General features: G+C 43.1%; 1 long non-coding RNA gene across 2 annotated transcripts; it reads left to right on the top strand.

The window, feature by feature from the left end:
* The first annotated feature begins 455 nt into the window (after positions 1-455).
* LOC139830513 (uncharacterized) lies at positions 456-3,149 on the top strand. Of its 2 annotated transcripts, XR_011742759.1 has the most exons (4): positions 456-626; positions 714-937; positions 1,767-1,829; positions 2,956-3,149. It is a non-coding gene; the product is annotated as an uncharacterized lncRNA (long non-coding RNA). The 2 variants fall into 2 exon arrangements; XR_011742758.1 differs by lacking the exon at positions 456-626 and having other exon boundaries at positions 676-937.
* The last annotated feature ends 14,537 nt before the right edge of the window (positions 3,150-17,686 follow it).

Raw genomic sequence — 17,686 nt, 5'->3', positions numbered from 1 at the left:
TCCCAAATTTTACAATTAAGGATGTTAATAGTTGCATCATATCATCATGGCATACTATTTTAAAATTTGCATATTTAATTTCCAAATTACTCCATAATGATGCTTAGGGCTGAAATCTAAATAAATGATTTATTTTCGCAGACTTTTATCTGATTTTTGTTTACTCTTTTCAAATTTATAAAGCTCATAGGAGATAAGAAACAAATAAAAGAAAAGACAAAAGAAAAGGAACGATTGAATCACACTTACCAAACAGAGCCACCGTCCTCCGCGTACGCGCACGCGCGCGACCGATCGGCCAGGCCGGCCAGCTAGGCAGCGGAGACCAGCTCCCTATCTCTTCTTTTATTTTTCTTTTTTTTCCTCCAACGCTGACAGCTGGGCCCACGTATCATCTTCAACCTCCTGCACGAGTTCAACATCAATACGAGACTCAAACCGACTCGAAAATCCCAGAAAAATCGGCCCGATTCCGTTCGAATCCGTGCACCCTACTCCACGAAAACTCCTCCATATATACTCCCGCATCGGCCCCTCTCCGTTTTTCTAAAAATCACAAACCCTAGACCACCAGAGAGCCCGTTCCGATCTCGCCGGAGTTCCGCCGTCGCGAGCTTGAAGACGAGGTTCCAGGACTCCCCGCTCCGCCCTTCTCTGTCTAAGCTTCACAAATTGCTCAACCTCATCCTCCTAATCTTTTTCCCCTTCCGCAGAACCACAAGAACACGCAGGCGAAGCCACCGGAGTTTCGCCGGACTTCGCTGACTCCAGCCGGGAATAGAAGCTGCTCAGGACGACTACGATAGATTCCATCGACGCACGCGGCACCACCAAGGAGAGGAGAACCCCGTCAAGGTCTTCGCCAAGCCGGAAAGCACCAGTACACCGTCGCCTTCCACACCCGACCACCACGTTCATCTCCGTCTTCGTCCATCTGGTAACGCTCCGAGGACAGTAGCATAGCTGTATTTGTACGTAGAACCAGTAGCAGTACGTTCTGCAACGTTGTTCTTTTTCTTATTTCTCACGTATGGTACGATCGATCCAATCGATCAGATTCGTCACATGAGCTAGCTCCTACTCCAGCCAAAACTTTAGAATTTTATATCTTCAAATCTAGAGCTTCGTTTTAGATTTTGTTTTCTGCGTTGAATTCGAAATCAAATCCTCTATCCACTGATATTAATTTTGCAAATTATAGAATATTTGGTTTTATCAGTTAAAAATTGAACTTAGTATATTAGCATGTTACTTTCCGTCGTCGCCAAAGCCAAGCTGAAGCCGAGCCGAGCCGCCAGCTGAAGTCCAGCCGAAGCTGAAGCCGAGGAGCGCCACAACCATCAGATCAAGATCGGATGTTCCGAGACGCGCCACGTCCCTACGTAAAAACAACAAAATCTGAATACTTTCGAAAATCATAATTAAATAACCGTAACTCCGTTTTGATCAATTCTTTTTGCGTTAGTTTCAGAATTTTATTATCTACACCTTGAAGTTGGAATTTTCGAATTATAAGCAACTAATTATCACGTTTGTAATATTGAATCTTAAACCTCAATTTGAACATATAATATAAATCTTATTTAATTAATACATGTTGAAAATCAATGTTGGGATGTCCCCTGCATGTTAGACTTGATGCATTATATTTTGGTCGAATTTGAAGTATTTTATCATTATATCATAATTGCATGCATGCATATAGTGTGAAACATTATTGTTGCATTCGTTATTCATTGAAGCTATTTTTTTTACCTTTGCGATAGATTGTGCGGAGTGCGCGAGTGCTGCTGAGGAGGAATATTGCTTAGAGTGCTGTTCGGATCAAGGCAAGTTACACCTTTGTTCATGTTGTCCCAAGTTTTCTACTATGCATGTCTTTTTCCTTCAAATGATTAGTATGCATGTGTAGGATGTTTTGGTAGATTTTACTTGGTGAAAATTTTGCAAGTCACGTGATTTTTGTAGATTACCATGAGTAGAGTTATACTTAGAAACAATTCCACTTGATATCCCGCCCATAGGAATGCCTAAATTTTTCTAAGTGCTATGCTTATGCTACGTAAATATCGAAAGGGGTTTGAAACAAGAAATTTTTCTAAGTACTTGAGCTCTGTTTATGAGCGCAACTTTTCTCCCAAAATCCTCCTTCAAAATAAAACTAAGTTTTCTTCTGGGCGGAATGGTTTTGGCGGGACAACGAGTGTGGAGATTGGTGGAGGACTGCCGCCCAGGATCAAAGAAGTCTGCCACGTTCCAGATGTCAGAAGCTTCCAGTGCAACCACAATACAATATGGGCTCTGTCTTGGCTAAGTACTTAGTGGGAAACCTCACCTGGGTACCGCCATTGGGAGGTATTTTGGGCACGGGCGGATCCGGAAGGTGGAGGGGCTACTAAGGAAAAGCTTCGTCGTGACCTCGTCCTGGCCTTAATGAAGATGAAGAATTTTGGCAAAAGGGCTTGGTTGTGAATTGTGGGTAAAGAGCGCAACCTCTCGAGAGTGTTAATCTGATCGATCAGCCGTGTCCACGGTAACAGGACAATTGTGAGCATCTGAAGGATGGAGCCTCTGAAGGATTTCCTCTCTCTTTTTCAAAGGAATTTTCAAAACCCTATGGCGTGTGTAATATCGTTCATAGGTGGGTTTTGGGGCCTTGGTGTGTAATATCCAAGTGCTCGGGACTTGGTGTGTCATATCCAAGTGTTAGGTTGATTTGGACACTTGGTGTGTAATATCCATGTGCTCCACTCGGCCAATTTTATTTATCAAAATTTTGCAAAGTAGGGTAAAAGATTTTCTCTCTTTACTAAGTAAAAATTGGCTTTACGCAAATAAACCTCAAGCCTCCTCTTGTCTGCCTACATGTAGATTTAGCCAATTTTCTCCTTCTTGGTGTAATTTGCCATACATTCAAAGTATTGACCAAATGTTTTTGGCTGCACTCATGTGCAGAATACGAAGGTTGAAGAAAGGTGCGCTAGGATCGCGGGTCTACACTCAATGAGCCTGTGGCGTTGATGGACTCAATTTATCTTAAGTTTTCCGTTGCTTTTATTTGAGCTAGCCTTGAGCTATGCAAAGTTGTAATAAATTAAACTCTGGATTTATTCGATTCGTGTAATAATGACATTGTGTTTTACATGGTATTTCATCGGCTGTGAGTGCTAGCTTATGATCCAGGGACTAGCATGTTAATCACAGGGACTTAGGATCCTACCCGATCCAAGGTCATTACACTTTATGATTGCAATGTGTTTTGTATCACAATTTATCTATGTGCTACTCTAGCAATGTTATTAAAGTAGTTTTATTCCTCCTACACGGTGTAATGGTGACAGTGTGTGCATCCGTGTTAGTACTTGGCGTATGCTATGATCATGATCTCTTGTAGATTGTGAAGTTAACTATTGCTATGATTGTATTGATGTGATCTATTTCCTCCTACATAGCGTGAAGGTGACAGTGTGCATGCTGTGTTAGTACTTGGTTTAGTCGTGTTGATCTTTCTTGCACTCTAAGGTTATTTAAATATGAACATTGAATTGTGGAGCTTGTTAACTCCGGCATTGAGGGTTCGTGTAATCCTACGCAATGTGTTCATCATCCAACAAAAGAGTGTAGAGTATGCATTTATCTATTCTGTTATGTGATCAATGTTGAGAGTGTCCACTAGTGAAAGTCTAATCCCTAGGCCTTGTTCCTAAATACTGCTATCGCTGCTTGTTTACTGTTTTACTGCGTTACTACATTAACTGCGTTACTACTGCTACCATATTACCACCATCAACTACACGCCGTTACTACGCTCGTATTCATTCATACCACCTGTATTTCACTATCTCTTCGCCGAACTAGTGCACCTATTAGGTGTGTTGGGGACACAAGAGACTTCTTGCTTTGTGGTTGCAGGGTTGCATGAGAGGGATCCAACACTGGGTGATCCACTTAAGGGAAACTTGCTGCTGTTCTACAAACCTCTGCTCTTGGAGGCCCAACACTGTCTACAAGAATAGAAGCTCCCGTAGACATCACTCTTCTCCACTTATCTAGGAGGTTTTGATTCGAGGGACTATGATAGTCAGCCTAAACTAAAAAACAAGAATTAATCCCGTTGGATCGATCGCTAATTCCGTTTCACGCCTTTAATCGATCGGAGTGGATATCTACGACACACCACTGGCCGGCTGAATCCATGCCGGCCCATTGGCCGTCGGTACGACCAAGCGAGCGGATTCAACACCTGAGAACCTACCGAGTCAACGAGTTACCTGGTGAAATTGACGACGGTGCTCGCCTCCGTCCATCCTCAAGTGTCCAGACCTGACGTCGCTACTCCTCGCTCGCTCCCCACGACAAGCCTACTCCTCGCTCGCTACCCACAACGCGCCCGATCCAGGCACCCACCTGATGCATAAACCAAGCATTAGAGATACAATAATCTGGCACCTATGTATGCAATTAACAACGTGTTAGCACGACAAGATCACATCATACCTGGCGGCTATCTCATCTCCAAGCAGGGTGTCCTCTCCTCTCCTCGACGAGCAAGAGTCAAAGTCTAAGTCGGTCGCACGCGCCAGCCGCACGCGGTAGCTACACCCCTATTGGCACTTATAGAGAGGCGGGAGGACAAGCTGGGGTTGAATTTCCGCTTGAAATTTTTAGGCTCTATCGGCGCCGTTTTTCTCACCTCCCTCACGCTAATTTAGTTTCCATACATAACCCTTGATTACATTACAGGTGAAGCACAACATACGGCTGAGATACGTGGTGCCTTGGATCGGTGATGTGAAGGGTGCCGTTCTCTTTCCTTGATTAACTAAGGATGATTTCTTTCCTCCAATAACTCAACATCCCTTTCTATGTTAGGGCAAAATACATGCATGCATGCACCACCTACTCTTCCATCCCATGATTCCCCTAATAACTGCTCAGCACCCCTTCTTGTTTTAGCGTCGTGGATGGATTCGGGCAAATGATTCAATGCTCTCTGGCCTTAATTTGTGGCTGTGTATACGGGCACGGATACATCAGGCTGAGCGCAATGCGCGTCATGGCCGAGAAACTCATGCATTCCACCAACTCGTCCCTTCTGCTATTTTAGTTTCCATCCATAGCTGATCTGTTCTCTAATAACTGCTTCAGGAATCAGCGGAAGCCGACACGGCCGGTGGATGGATTCCGCGAATGATTCTACGGACCTGACCCGCGCGATCTTGGAATCTGACAATTTGATGAGTACGCTGATGGCGTGTATTTCACACGTTCGTTGGGCAACCCCAAGAGGAAGGTATGATGAGCACAGCAGCAAGTTTTCCCTCAGAAAGAAACCAAGGTTTATCGAACCAGGAGGAGCCAAGAAGCACGTTGAAGGTTGATGGCGGCGGGATGTAGTGCGGCGCAACACCAGAGATTCCGGCGCCAACGTGGAACCTGCACAACACAACCAAAGTACTTTGCCCCAACGAAACAGTGAGGTTGTCAATCTCACCGGCTTGCTGTAACAAAGGATTAACCGTATTGTGTGGAAGATGATTGTTTGCAGAGAAAACAGTAAAAACAAGTATTGCAGTAGATTGTATTTCAGTAAAGAGAATTGGACCGGGGTCCACAGTTCACTAGAGGTGTCTCTCCCATAAGACGAACAGCATGTTGGGTGAACAAATTACAGTTGGGCAATTGACAAATAAAGAGAGCATGACAATGCACATACATATCATGATGAGTATAGTGAGATTTAATTGGGCATTACGACAAAGTACATAGACCGCCATCCAACTGCATCTATGCCTAAAAAGTCCACCTTCAGGTTATCATCCGAACCCCCTCCAGTATTTAGTTGCATGCAACAGACTATTGCATTAAGTATGGTGCGTAATGTAATCAACAACTACATCCTTAGACATAGCATCAATGTTTTATCCCTAGTGGCAACAAAGACAACACAACCTTAGAACTTTCATCATGTCCCTGTGTCAATGCAGGCATGAACCCACTATCGAGCATAAGTACTCCCTCTTGGAGTTAAAAGCATCTACTTGGCCAGAGCATCTACTAATAACGGAGAGCATGCAAGATATTAAACAACACATAGCATAACTTTGATAATCAACATAACAAGTATTCTCTATTCATCGGATCCCAACAAACGCAACATATAGAATTACATATAGATGATCTTGATCATGATAGGCAGCTCACAAGATCCGACAATGATAGCACAATGGGGAGAAGACAACCATCTAGCTACTGCTATGGACCCATAGTCAGGGGTAGACTACTCACTCATCACTCCGGAGGCGACCATGGCGGTGTAGAGTCCTCCGGAGATGATTCCCCTCTCCGGCAGGGTGCGGAGGCGATCTCCGAGGATCCCCGAGATGGGATCGGCGGTGACGGCGTCTCTGGAAGGTTTTCCGTATCGTGGCTCTCTGCGGGGGTTTCGTCACGGAGGCTTTAAGTAGGCGGAAGGGTTGGTCAAGAGGCGGCACAGGGGGCCCAGACCATAGGCCGGCGCGGCCAGGGGTGGGGCCGCGCCGCCCTAGGGTTTGGCCACCCCGTGGCCCCTCTTCGTCTTGTCTTCGGTCTTCTGGAAGCTTCGTGTAAAAATAGGCCTCTGGGCTTTTATTTCGTCCAATTCCGAGAATATTTCTTTACTAGGATTTCTGAAACCAAAAACAGCAAAACAAGAATCGGCACTTCGGCATCTTGTTAATAGGTTAGTTCCAAAAAATGCACGAATATGACATAAAGTGTGCATAAAACATGTAGATAACATCAATAATGTGGCATGGAACACAAGAAATTATCGATACGTTGGAGACGTATCAGCATCCCCAAGCTTAGTTCTGCTCGTCCCGAGCAGGTAAAACGATAACAAAGATAATTTCTGGAGTGACATGCCATCATAATCTTGATCATACTATTTGTAAAGCATATGTAGAGAATGCAGCGATCAAAACAATGTGTATGACATGAGTAAACAAGTGAATCATAAAGCAAAGACTTTTCATGAATAGCACTTCAAGACAAGCATCAATAAGTCTTGCATAAGAGTTAACTCATAAAGCAATAATTCAAAGTAAAGGTATTGAAGCAACACAAAAGAAGATTAAGTTTCAGCGGTTGCTTTCAACTTGTAACATGTATATCTCATGGATATTGTCAACATAGAGTAATATAATAAGTGCAATAAGCAAGTATGTAGGAATCAATGCACAGTTCACACAAGTGTTTGCTTCTTGAGGTGGAGAGAAATAGGTGAACTGACTCAACATTGAAAGTAAAAGAATGGTCCTCCATAGAGGAAAAGCATCGATTGCTATATTTGTGCTAGAGCTTTGATTTTGAAAACATGAAACAATTTTGTCAACGGTAGTAATAAAGCATATGCATCATGTAAATTATATCTTATAAGTTGCAAGCCTCATGCATAGTGTACTAATAGTGCCCGCACCTTGTCCTAATTAGCTTGGACTACCGGATCATCACAATGCACATGTTTTAACCAAGTGTCACAATGGGGTACCTCTATGCCGCCTGTACAAAGGTCTAAGGAGAAAGCTCGCATTGGATTTCTCGCTATTGATTATTCTTCAACTTAGACATCCATACCGGGACAACATAGACAACAGATAATGGACTCCTCTTTTATGCATAAGCATGTAACAACAATTAATAATTTTCTCATTTGAGATTGAGGATATATGTCCAAAACTGAAACTTCCACCATGGATCATGGCTTTAGTTAGCGGCCCAATGTTCTTCTCTAACAATATGCATGCTTAACCATAAGGTGGTAGATCGCTCTTACTTCAGACAAGACGAACATGCATAGCAACTCACATGAAATTCAACAATGAATAGTTGATGGCGTTCCCCAGTAAACATGGTTATCGCACAACAGGCAACTTAATAAGAGATAAAGTGCATAATTACATATTCAATACCACAATAGTTTTTAAGCTATTTGTCCCATGAGCTATATATTGCAAAGGTGAATGATGGAATTTTAAAGTTAGCACTCAAGCAATTTACTTTGGAATGGCGGGAAAATACCATGTAGTATAGGTAGGTATGGTGGACACAAATGGCATAGTGGTTGGCTCAAGTATTTTGGATGCATGAGAAGTATTCCCTCTCGATACAAGGTTTAGGCTAGCAAGGTTATTTGAAACAAACACAAGGATGAACGGTACAGCAAAACTCACATAAAAGACATATTGAAAACATTATAAGACTCTACACCGTCTTCCTTGTTGTTCAAACTCAATACTAGAAATTATCTAGACCTTAGAGAAACCAAATATGCAAACCAAATTTTAGCATGCTCTATGTATTTCTTCATTAATGGGTGCAAAGCATATGATGCAAGAGCTTAAACATGAGCACAACAATTGCCAAGTATCACATTACCCAAGACATTTTTAGCAATTACTACATGTATCATTTTCCAATTCCAACCATATAACAATTTAACGAAGGAGAAACTTCGCCATGAATACTATGAGTAGAAACCAAGGACATATTTGTCCATATGCTACAGCGGAGTGTGTATCTCTCCCATAAAGTGAATGCTAGGATCCATTTTATTCAAACAAAACAAAAACAAAAACAAACCGACGCTCCAAGAAAAAGCACATAAGATGTGGCCGAATAAAAATGTAGTTTCAGGGGAGGAACCCGATAATTTGTCGATGAAGAAGGGGATGCCTTGGGCATCCCCAAGCTTAGACGCTTGAGTCTTCTTGATATATGCAGGGGTGAACCACGGGGTGCATCCCCAAGCTTAGAGCTTTCACTCTCCTTGATCACGTTGCATCATACTCCTCTCTTGACCCTTGAAAACTTCATCCACACCAAACTCGAAACAACTCATTAGAGGGTTAGTGCACAATATAAATTGACATATTCAGAGGTGACACAATCATTCTTAACACTTCTGGACATTGCATAATGCTACTGGACATTAGTGGATCAAAGAAATTCATCCAACATAGCGAAAGAGGCAATGCGAAATAAAAGGTAGAATCTGTCAAAACAGAACAGTTCGTATTGACGAATTTTAAAATGGCACCAGACTTGCTCAAACGAAAATGCTCAAATTGAATGAAAGTTGCGTACATATCTGAGGATCATGCTCGTAAATTGGCGTAATTTTCTGAGCTACCTACAGGGAGATAGACCCAGATTCGTGACAGCAAAGAAATCTGGAACTGCGCAGTAATCCAAATCTAGTACTTACTTTTCTATCAACGGCTTAACTTGGCACAACAAAACTCAAAACTAAGATAAGGAGAGGTTGCTACAGTAGTAAACAACTTCCAATACACAAAATAAAAACAAAATACTGTAGATAAAAACATGGGTTGTCTCCCATAAGCGCTTTTCTTTAACGCCTTTCAGCTAGGCGCGAAAGTGTGTATCAAGTATTATCAAAGGGTGGTACTTCTACAGCGGGGTGTGGAGTTTTCTCAACTATGCATACTATCTTTTCTATGTGAGTTTCAGAGGCCCCTTTTCATTAGTCTTGGGTTTGCTACTCTCATCAAACAAATCTTCAGGAACAATCCAATCAAAATTCTTTTCTAGCGCCTCACACATTCCCAAGAGCTTGCAAGGTATTGATGTTTTAATATCCCCCTCATAATTAACTTCATTAGTGTACTTTTGTCTATCCTTTTCCATCTTCTCAAGGGTACTAGCAAAGTTGGTATAAGAGCCTAGCATATTATATTTAATGAAGACTTTTCTAGCTTCTCTCGCTATTCCTCCAAATTCTTTAAGAAGGGTTTCTAGTACAAAATCTTTCTTTTCTCCTTCTTCCATATTACTGAGTGTAAGAAACATATGCTGAATCACAGGATTAAGATTAACAAATCTAGCTTCTAACGCGTGTACTAAAGAAGCAACAGCAATTTCATAAGTGGGGGCAAGTTCTACCAAGTGTCTATCTTCAAAATCTTCGACCGTACTAATATGAGTGAAAAAATCTTCTATATTGTCTTTCCCAAGGATAGACCCTCGGCCTACCGGTACATCTTTAAGAACAAACTTAGGAGGAAACATGATGAAATAAGTAAAGTAAATGCAAGTAAACTAATTTTTTTGTGTTTTCGATATAGCAAACAAGATAGCAAATAAAGTAAAACTAGCAACTAATTTTTTTGTATTTTGATTTAGTGCAGCAAACAAAGTAGTAAATAAAATAAAGCAAGACAAAAACAAAGTAAAGAGATTGAGAAGTGGAGACTCCCCTTGCAGCGTGTCTTGATCTCCCCGGCAACGGCGCCCGGAAAATATGCTTGATGGCGTGTATTTCACACGTTCGTTGGGCAACCCCAAGAGGAAGGTATGATGAGCACAGCAGCAAGTTTTCCCTCAGAAAGAAACCAAGGTTTATCGAACCAGGAGGAGCCAAGAAGCACGTTGAAGGTTGATGGCGGCGGGATGTAGTGCGGCGCAACACCAGAGATTCCGGCGCCAACGTGGAACCTGCACAACACAACCAAAGTACTTTGCCCCAACGAAACAGTGAGGTTGTCAATCTCACCGGCTTGCTGTAACAAAGGATTAACCGTATTGTGTGGAAGATGATTGTTTGCAGAGAAAACAGTAAAAACAAGTATTGCAGTAGATTGTATTTCAGTAAAGAGAATTGGACCGGGGTCCACAGTTCACTAGAGGTGTCTCTCCCATAAGACGAACAGCATGTTGGGTGAACAAATTACAGTTGGGCAATTGACAAATAAAGAGAGCATGACAATGCACATACATATCATGATGAGTATAGTGAGATTTAATTGGGCATTACGACAAAGTACATAGACCGCCATCCAACTGCATCTATGCCTAAAAAGTCCACCTTCAGGTTATCATCCGAACCCCCTCCAGTATTAAGTTGCAAGCAACAGACAATTGCATTAAGTATGGTGCGTAATGTAATCAACAACTACATCCTTAGACATAGCATCAATGTTTTATCCCTAGTGGCAACAGCACAACACAACCTTAGAACTTTCTGTCACTGTCCCAGGTGTCAATGCAGGCATGAACCCACTATCGAGCATAAGTACTCCCTCTTGGAGTTAAAAGCATCTACTTGGCCAGAGCATCTACTAATAACGGAGAGCATGCAAGATCTTAAACAACACATAGCATAACTTTGATAATCAACATAACAAGTATTCTCTATTCATCGGTCCCAACAAACGCAACATATAGAATTACATATAGATGATCTTGATCATGATAGGCAGCTCACAAGATCCGACAATGATAGCACAATGGGGAGAAGACAACCATCTAGCTACTGCTATGGACCCATAGTCCAGGGGTAGACTACTCACTCATCACTCCGGAGGCGACCATGGCGGTGTAGAGTCCTCCGGGAGATGATTCCCCTCTCCGGCAGGGTGCCGGAGGCGATCTCCAGGATCCCCCGAGATGGGATCGGCGGTGACGGCGTCTCTGGAAGGTTTTCCGTATCGTGGCTCTCGGTACTGGGGGTTTCGTCATGGAGGCTTTAAGTAGGCGGAAGGGTAGGTCAAGAGGCGGCACAGGGGGCCCAGACCATAGGCCGGCGCGGCCAGGGGTGGGGCCGCGCCGCCCTAGGGTTTGGCCACCCCGTGGCCCCTCTTCGTCTTGTCTTCGGTCTTCTGGAAGCTTCGTGTAAAAATAGGCCTCTGGGCTTTTATTTCGTCCAATTCCGAGAATATTTCTTTACTAGGATTTCTGAAACCAAAAACAGCAGAAAACAGCAACTGGCACTTCGGCATCTTGTTAATAGGTTAGTTCCAGAAAATGCACGAATATGACATAAAGTGTGCATAAAACATGTAGATAACATCAATAATGTGGCATGGAACACAAGAAATTATCGATACGTTGGAGACGTATCATACGCTCGGGAGTAACCCAAAAGTTGGAACCATGTCGTGCGGCCAGTTTGAGTAAAGCATTGGCTCGAGCTTCAACACGTTGATCTTCGGCGGCAGTATCCAAAAACGAGCCTGGTACAACAAATAAATTGACAAGGAAGGAAGGATAGCAAAAATAACATCCAGCATGGTTATGAACAGGAAACATACCCGTCATGTCCAGGCTGGCGTCAGTCATTAGCTGAAGCATATAATTTTCTCGGGAGGAAGCTTCGGTAGCTTCAGCAATAGCAGCGTCCTTTGCAGCAATGGCTTATTTTGCCTGTTGAAGAGCAATATTCTCTCTCTCGGATGCCTGTCGAGATTGTTCCATCATCACAAGAGTTTGTTTTTTCATAGATTGGAGTTGTTGGCGCAATTCTTGCAAATCTTGCGACAAATGTTGTCCCGAAGAACCGTCGACAAAGTTATCATTGATTAGTGTTTTCTTCGAGAAGGAGGAAGCAGGAGAAGTATCGGCAGAACGAGGATCGGCAGAGTAGTTATCAAATATCAACTGGAAAAGAAAATTCACATATCAAAGGATTGCACAAGACAGAATTCCATTACTCTTCAAGAAATTTACATGGATATTACAGAAGGAGTTCCGCAAAAATAGCTAAGGTAATTGTCGCCAAAACTAATATGGCGACAATAGCTAAGGAAACAGGAAAAATAAAAAGAAGGGGCATTCAACTAGACCTCCGGCTTTGATGAGCTAGGAGTTGAAGATGGCTTGATCCCGAGATAGGACAGGATTTTCTTCGTGTCGGGCTTTGCCGCCTTGATCAACGATCGCCATTTTGTCTGCTCTACCTGTTCTGTGTCGCCTACTTTCGCCCAGTTGATAGTTTGTTGGCTATCCGCGACCAAGGCAACAGTGCTTTCAACAGCAATCTTCATGTTCTCATGGCGCACCTTCAGTCCAAGATCTTCTGATGGATTAAAACACTTGGCAAGAGCAAGGAAAGTTGCGGGTTCCTCTTTCTTCGGGAAGAAATAGGGGAAGAGTCGCGACAACCCGGACTTAGCTTGATCAATCCCTTCGCGTGCTTCTGTTCCATGAAACTCAAGGAACAAAATGGCGTCAAGAAGAGGATCGTTGTCGGGATCTTCAAGTTCAAATTCTTGAGAAGTTCTACCTGTCAAGATAAAAACTTAGTGACCAACAAACGAGTGAAAGAAAGAAAGTCGAAAGAATGTGAAGTGGTTCAGATACTTACTGAAAAAGCGACGGCTTTGCGCCCTTACGCGCTTAATGATCGCTTCCTCGCGAGCAGATTGTGCGGCTATATGCTCACTCAGCGAAGTCTCGGCATCGTGAAGTCTCTTCCTAAGATCTTCGACACCAGCAGCATCGGCCTTGGCCTTGTCAGCATCTGCTCTAGCTTGGATAGCATCTGATTCGGCCTTCTTACGAGCCTCTTCACTTTGCTCCAATTTTTGCGCAAGTGTATTGGTACGTTCGTTGACCTCTCCGTCGGTTTTCTGCCAAGAAAGTTAAATTTAGTTAAAAACATCGACAACAAAGGAGTAAGAAGGTAAGGGCAAAAAGAAGCAGTGATACGTCTCCGACGTATCGATAATTTCTTATGTTCTATGCCATATTATTGATGATACCTACATGTTTTATGCACACTTTATGTCATATTCGTGCATTTTCTGGAACTAACCTATTAACAAGATGCCGAAGTGCCGCTTGTTGTTTTCTCTGCTGTTTTTGGTTTCAGAAATCCTAGTAACGAAATATTCTCGGAATTGGACGAAATCAAGTCCCAGGGGCCTATTTTGCCACGAACCTTCCAGAAGACCGAAGAGGATACGAAGTGGGGCCACGAGGGGCTGCCACCATAGGGCGGCGCGGCCCAGCCCTTGGCCACGCCGACCTGTGGTGTGGGGCCCCCGTGTGGCCCCCCACGTTGCCCTTCCGCCTACTTAAAGCCTCCGTCGCGAAACCCCTGATGCGAAAAACCACGATACGGAAAACCTTACTGAGACGCCGCCGCCGCCGATCCCATCTCGGGGGATTCTGGAGATCTCCTCCGGCACCCTGCCGGAGAGGGGATTCATCTCCCGGAGGACTCTACACCGCCATGGTCGCCTCCGGAGTGATGAGTGAGTAGTTCACCCCTGGACTATGGGTCCATAGCAGTAGCTAGATGGTTGTCTTCTCCTCATTGTGCTTCATTGTTGGATCTTGTGAGCTGCCTAACATGATCAAGATCATCTATCTGTAATACTCTATGTTGTGTTTGTCGGGATCCGATGGATAGAGAATACCATGTTATGTTAATTATCAAGTTATTACATATGTGTTGTTTATGATCTTGCATGCTCTCCGTTACTAGTAGAGGCTCTGGCCAAGTTTTTGCTTTTAACTCCAAGAGGGAGTATTTATGCTCGATAGTGGGTTCATGCCTGCATTGACACCTGGGACAGTGACAAAAAGTTCTAAGGTTGTGTTGTGCTGTTGCCCCTAGGGATAAAACATTGGCGCTATGTCCGAGGATGTAGTTGTTGATTACATTACGCACCATACTTAATGCAATTGTCTGTTGCTTTGCAACTTAATACTGGAAGGGGTTCGGACGATAACCTGAAGGTGGACTTTTTAGGCATAGATGCAGTTGGATGGTGGTCTATGTACTTTGTCGTAATGCCCAATTAAATCTCACTATACTTATCATGACATGTATGTGCATTGTTATGCCCAACATGCTTTTATCTTATGGGAGAGACACCTCTAGTGAACTGTGGACCCCGGTCCATTCTTTAATACTGAAATACAAATCTGCTGCAATACTTGTTTTACTGTTTTCTCTGCAAACAATCATCTTCCACACAATACGGTTAATCCTTTGTTATAGCAAGCCGGTGAGATTGACAACCTCACTGTTTCGTTGGGGCAAAGTACTTTGGTTGGGTTGTGCAGGTTCCACGTTGGCGCCGGAATCCCTGGTGTTGCGCCGCACTACATCCTGATACGTCTCCAACGTATCGATAATTTCTTGTGTTCCATGCCACATTATTGATGTTATCTACATGTTTTATGCACACTTTATGTCATATTCGTGCATTTTCTGGAACTAACCTATTAACAAGATGCCGAAGTGCCGATTCTTTGTTTTCTGCTGTTTTTGGTTTCAGAAATCCTAGTAAAGAAATATTCTCGGAATTGGACGAAATAAAAGCCCAGAGGCCTATTTTCTCACGAAGCTTCCAGAAGTCCGAAGGAGAGACGAAGAGGGGCCACAGGGTGGCCAAACCCTAGGGCGGCGCGGCCCCACCCCTGGCCGCGCCGGCCTGTGGTTTGGGCCCCCCGTGCCGCCTCTTGACTTGCCCTTCCGCCTACAAATAGCCTCCGTGACGAAACCCCCAGTACCGAGAGCCACGATACGGAAAACATTACTGAGACGCCGTCGCCGCCGATCCCATCTCGGGGGATCCTGGAGATCGCCTCCGGCACCCTGCCGGAGAGGGGATTCATCTCCCGGAGGACTCTACACCGCCATGGTCGCCTCCGGAGTGATGAGTGAGTAGTCTACCCCTGGACTATGGGTCCATAGCAGTAGCTAGATGGTTGTCTTCTCCCCATTGTGCTATCATTGTCGGATCTTGTGAGCTGCCTATCATGATCAAGATCATCTATATGTAATTCTATATGTTGCGTTTGTTGGGATCCGATGAATAGAGAATACTTGTTATGTTGATTATCAAAGTTATGCTTATGTGTTGTTTATGATCTTGCATGCTCTCCGTTATTAGTAGATGCTCTGCCAAGTAGATGCTTTTAACTCCAAGAGGGAGTACTTTATGCTCGATAGTGGGTTCATTCCTGCATTGACACCGGGACAAAGGATGTAAAGTTCTAAGGTTGTGTTGTGCTGTTGCCACTAGGGATAAAACATTGATGCTATGTCTAAGGATGTAGTTGTTGATTACATTACGCACCATACTTAATGCAATTGTCTGTTGTTTTGCAACTTAATACTGGAGGGGGTTCGGATGATAACCTGAAGGTGGACTTTTTAGGCATAGATGCAGTTGGATGGCGGTCTATGTACTTTGTCGTAATGCCCAATTAAATCTCACTATACTCATCATGATATGTATGTGCATTGTCATGCTCTCTTTATTTGTCAATTGCCCAACTGTAATTTGTTCACCCAACATGCTGTTCGTCTTATGGGAGAGACACCTCTAGTGAACTGTGGACCCCGGTCCAATTCTCTTTACTGAAATACAATCTACTGCAATACTTGTTTTTACTGTTTTCTCTGCAAACAATCATCTTCCACACAATACGGTTAATCCTTTGTTACAGCAAGCCGGTGAGATTGACAACCTCACTGTTTCGTTGGGGCAAAGTAGCTTGGTTGTGTTGTGCAGGTTCCACGTTGGCGCCGGAATCTCTGGTGTTGCGCCGCACTACATCTCGCCGCCATCAACCTTCAACGTGCTTCTTGGCTCCTCCTGGTTCGATAAACCTTGGTTTCTTTCTGAGGGAAAACTTGCTGCTGTGCTCATCATACCTTCCTCTTGGGGTTGCCCAACGAACGTGTGAAATACACGCCATCAAGCATATTTTCTGGCGCCGTTGCCGGGGAGATCAAGACACGCTGCAAGGGGAGTCTCCACTTCTCAATCTCTTTACTTTGTTTTTTTTGTCTTGCTTTATTTTATTTACTACTTTGTTTGCTGCACTAAATCAAAATACAAAAAAATTAGTTGTTAGTTTTACTTTATTTGCTATCTAGTTTGCTATATTGAAAACACAAAAAAATTAGTTTACTTGCATTTACTTTATCTAGTTTGCTTTATTTACTATGGCTAAAATGAGTAATCCTGAAGTTGAAGTTCGTTCATTTAAGCAACAAGGGGGAGAATGTTTAAAAGATGCTTGGTATAGAATTAGTGATGCCCATAATAGGTGCACTAAGAAACACTCCACCACTATCCTACTCAGGAATTTTTATGTTGGTATCTCTAGTTGGAATAGATATGTCCTTGATTGTCTCGCGGGAGGTAATTTCCTAGGTGTTTCCGCTTTAGAAGCTAGTTGCATTATTGAAAGTTTATTTGGAATACCACCTGTTAATGAAACTAAAAGTGAAACCTCCCTTGAGGATGTTATGAAAAAATTAGAAACCATAGAGAAAAATTGTAGCATTGAAACTAAAATGGAAACATTACTGGATAATACTGATAAACTTGATAAAATCCTAAGAGGAATTAATGAAAAAATTGCTACTCTAGAAACTTGTGCTACCCATGATAATCAAACCCATAGAATTGGTAAACTTGAAGAAGCCATGAGAAAATTGGGTTCAACTTTTTCTTCTCTTAAATTTAATGAGAAAGCTTATGTGGGTAAGGAGCAAAAATTCATGTATGTCTCTAAGGTGCCTAAACCAAAGAATTACTATAGGCCTAAAATTGATAAAACTCCCAACACCGCTGGTAATGATGTTGATGCTTCACCCTTCGATAATACTTGATACACACTTTCTGCGCCTAGCTGAAAGGCGTTAAAGAAAAGCGCTTATGGGAGACAACCCATGTTTTTACCTACAGTACTTTGTTTTTATTTTGTGTCTTGGAAGTTGTTTACTACTGTAGCAACCTCTCCTTATCTTAGTTTTGAGTTTTGTTGTGCCAAGTTAAGCCGTTGATAGAAAAGTAAGTACTAGATTTGGATTACTGCGCAGTTCCAGATTTCTTTGCTGTCACGAATCTGAGCCCACTGCCCTGCAGGAAGCTCAGAA

Source organism: Lolium perenne, chromosome 4 (assembly GCF_019359855.2).
Source record: "Lolium perenne isolate Kyuss_39 chromosome 4, Kyuss_2.0, whole genome shotgun sequence".
Taxonomy (NCBI): Eukaryota; Viridiplantae; Streptophyta; class Magnoliopsida; order Poales; family Poaceae; genus Lolium; species Lolium perenne.
This window is presented reverse-complemented; position numbering and strand designations above follow the sequence as displayed.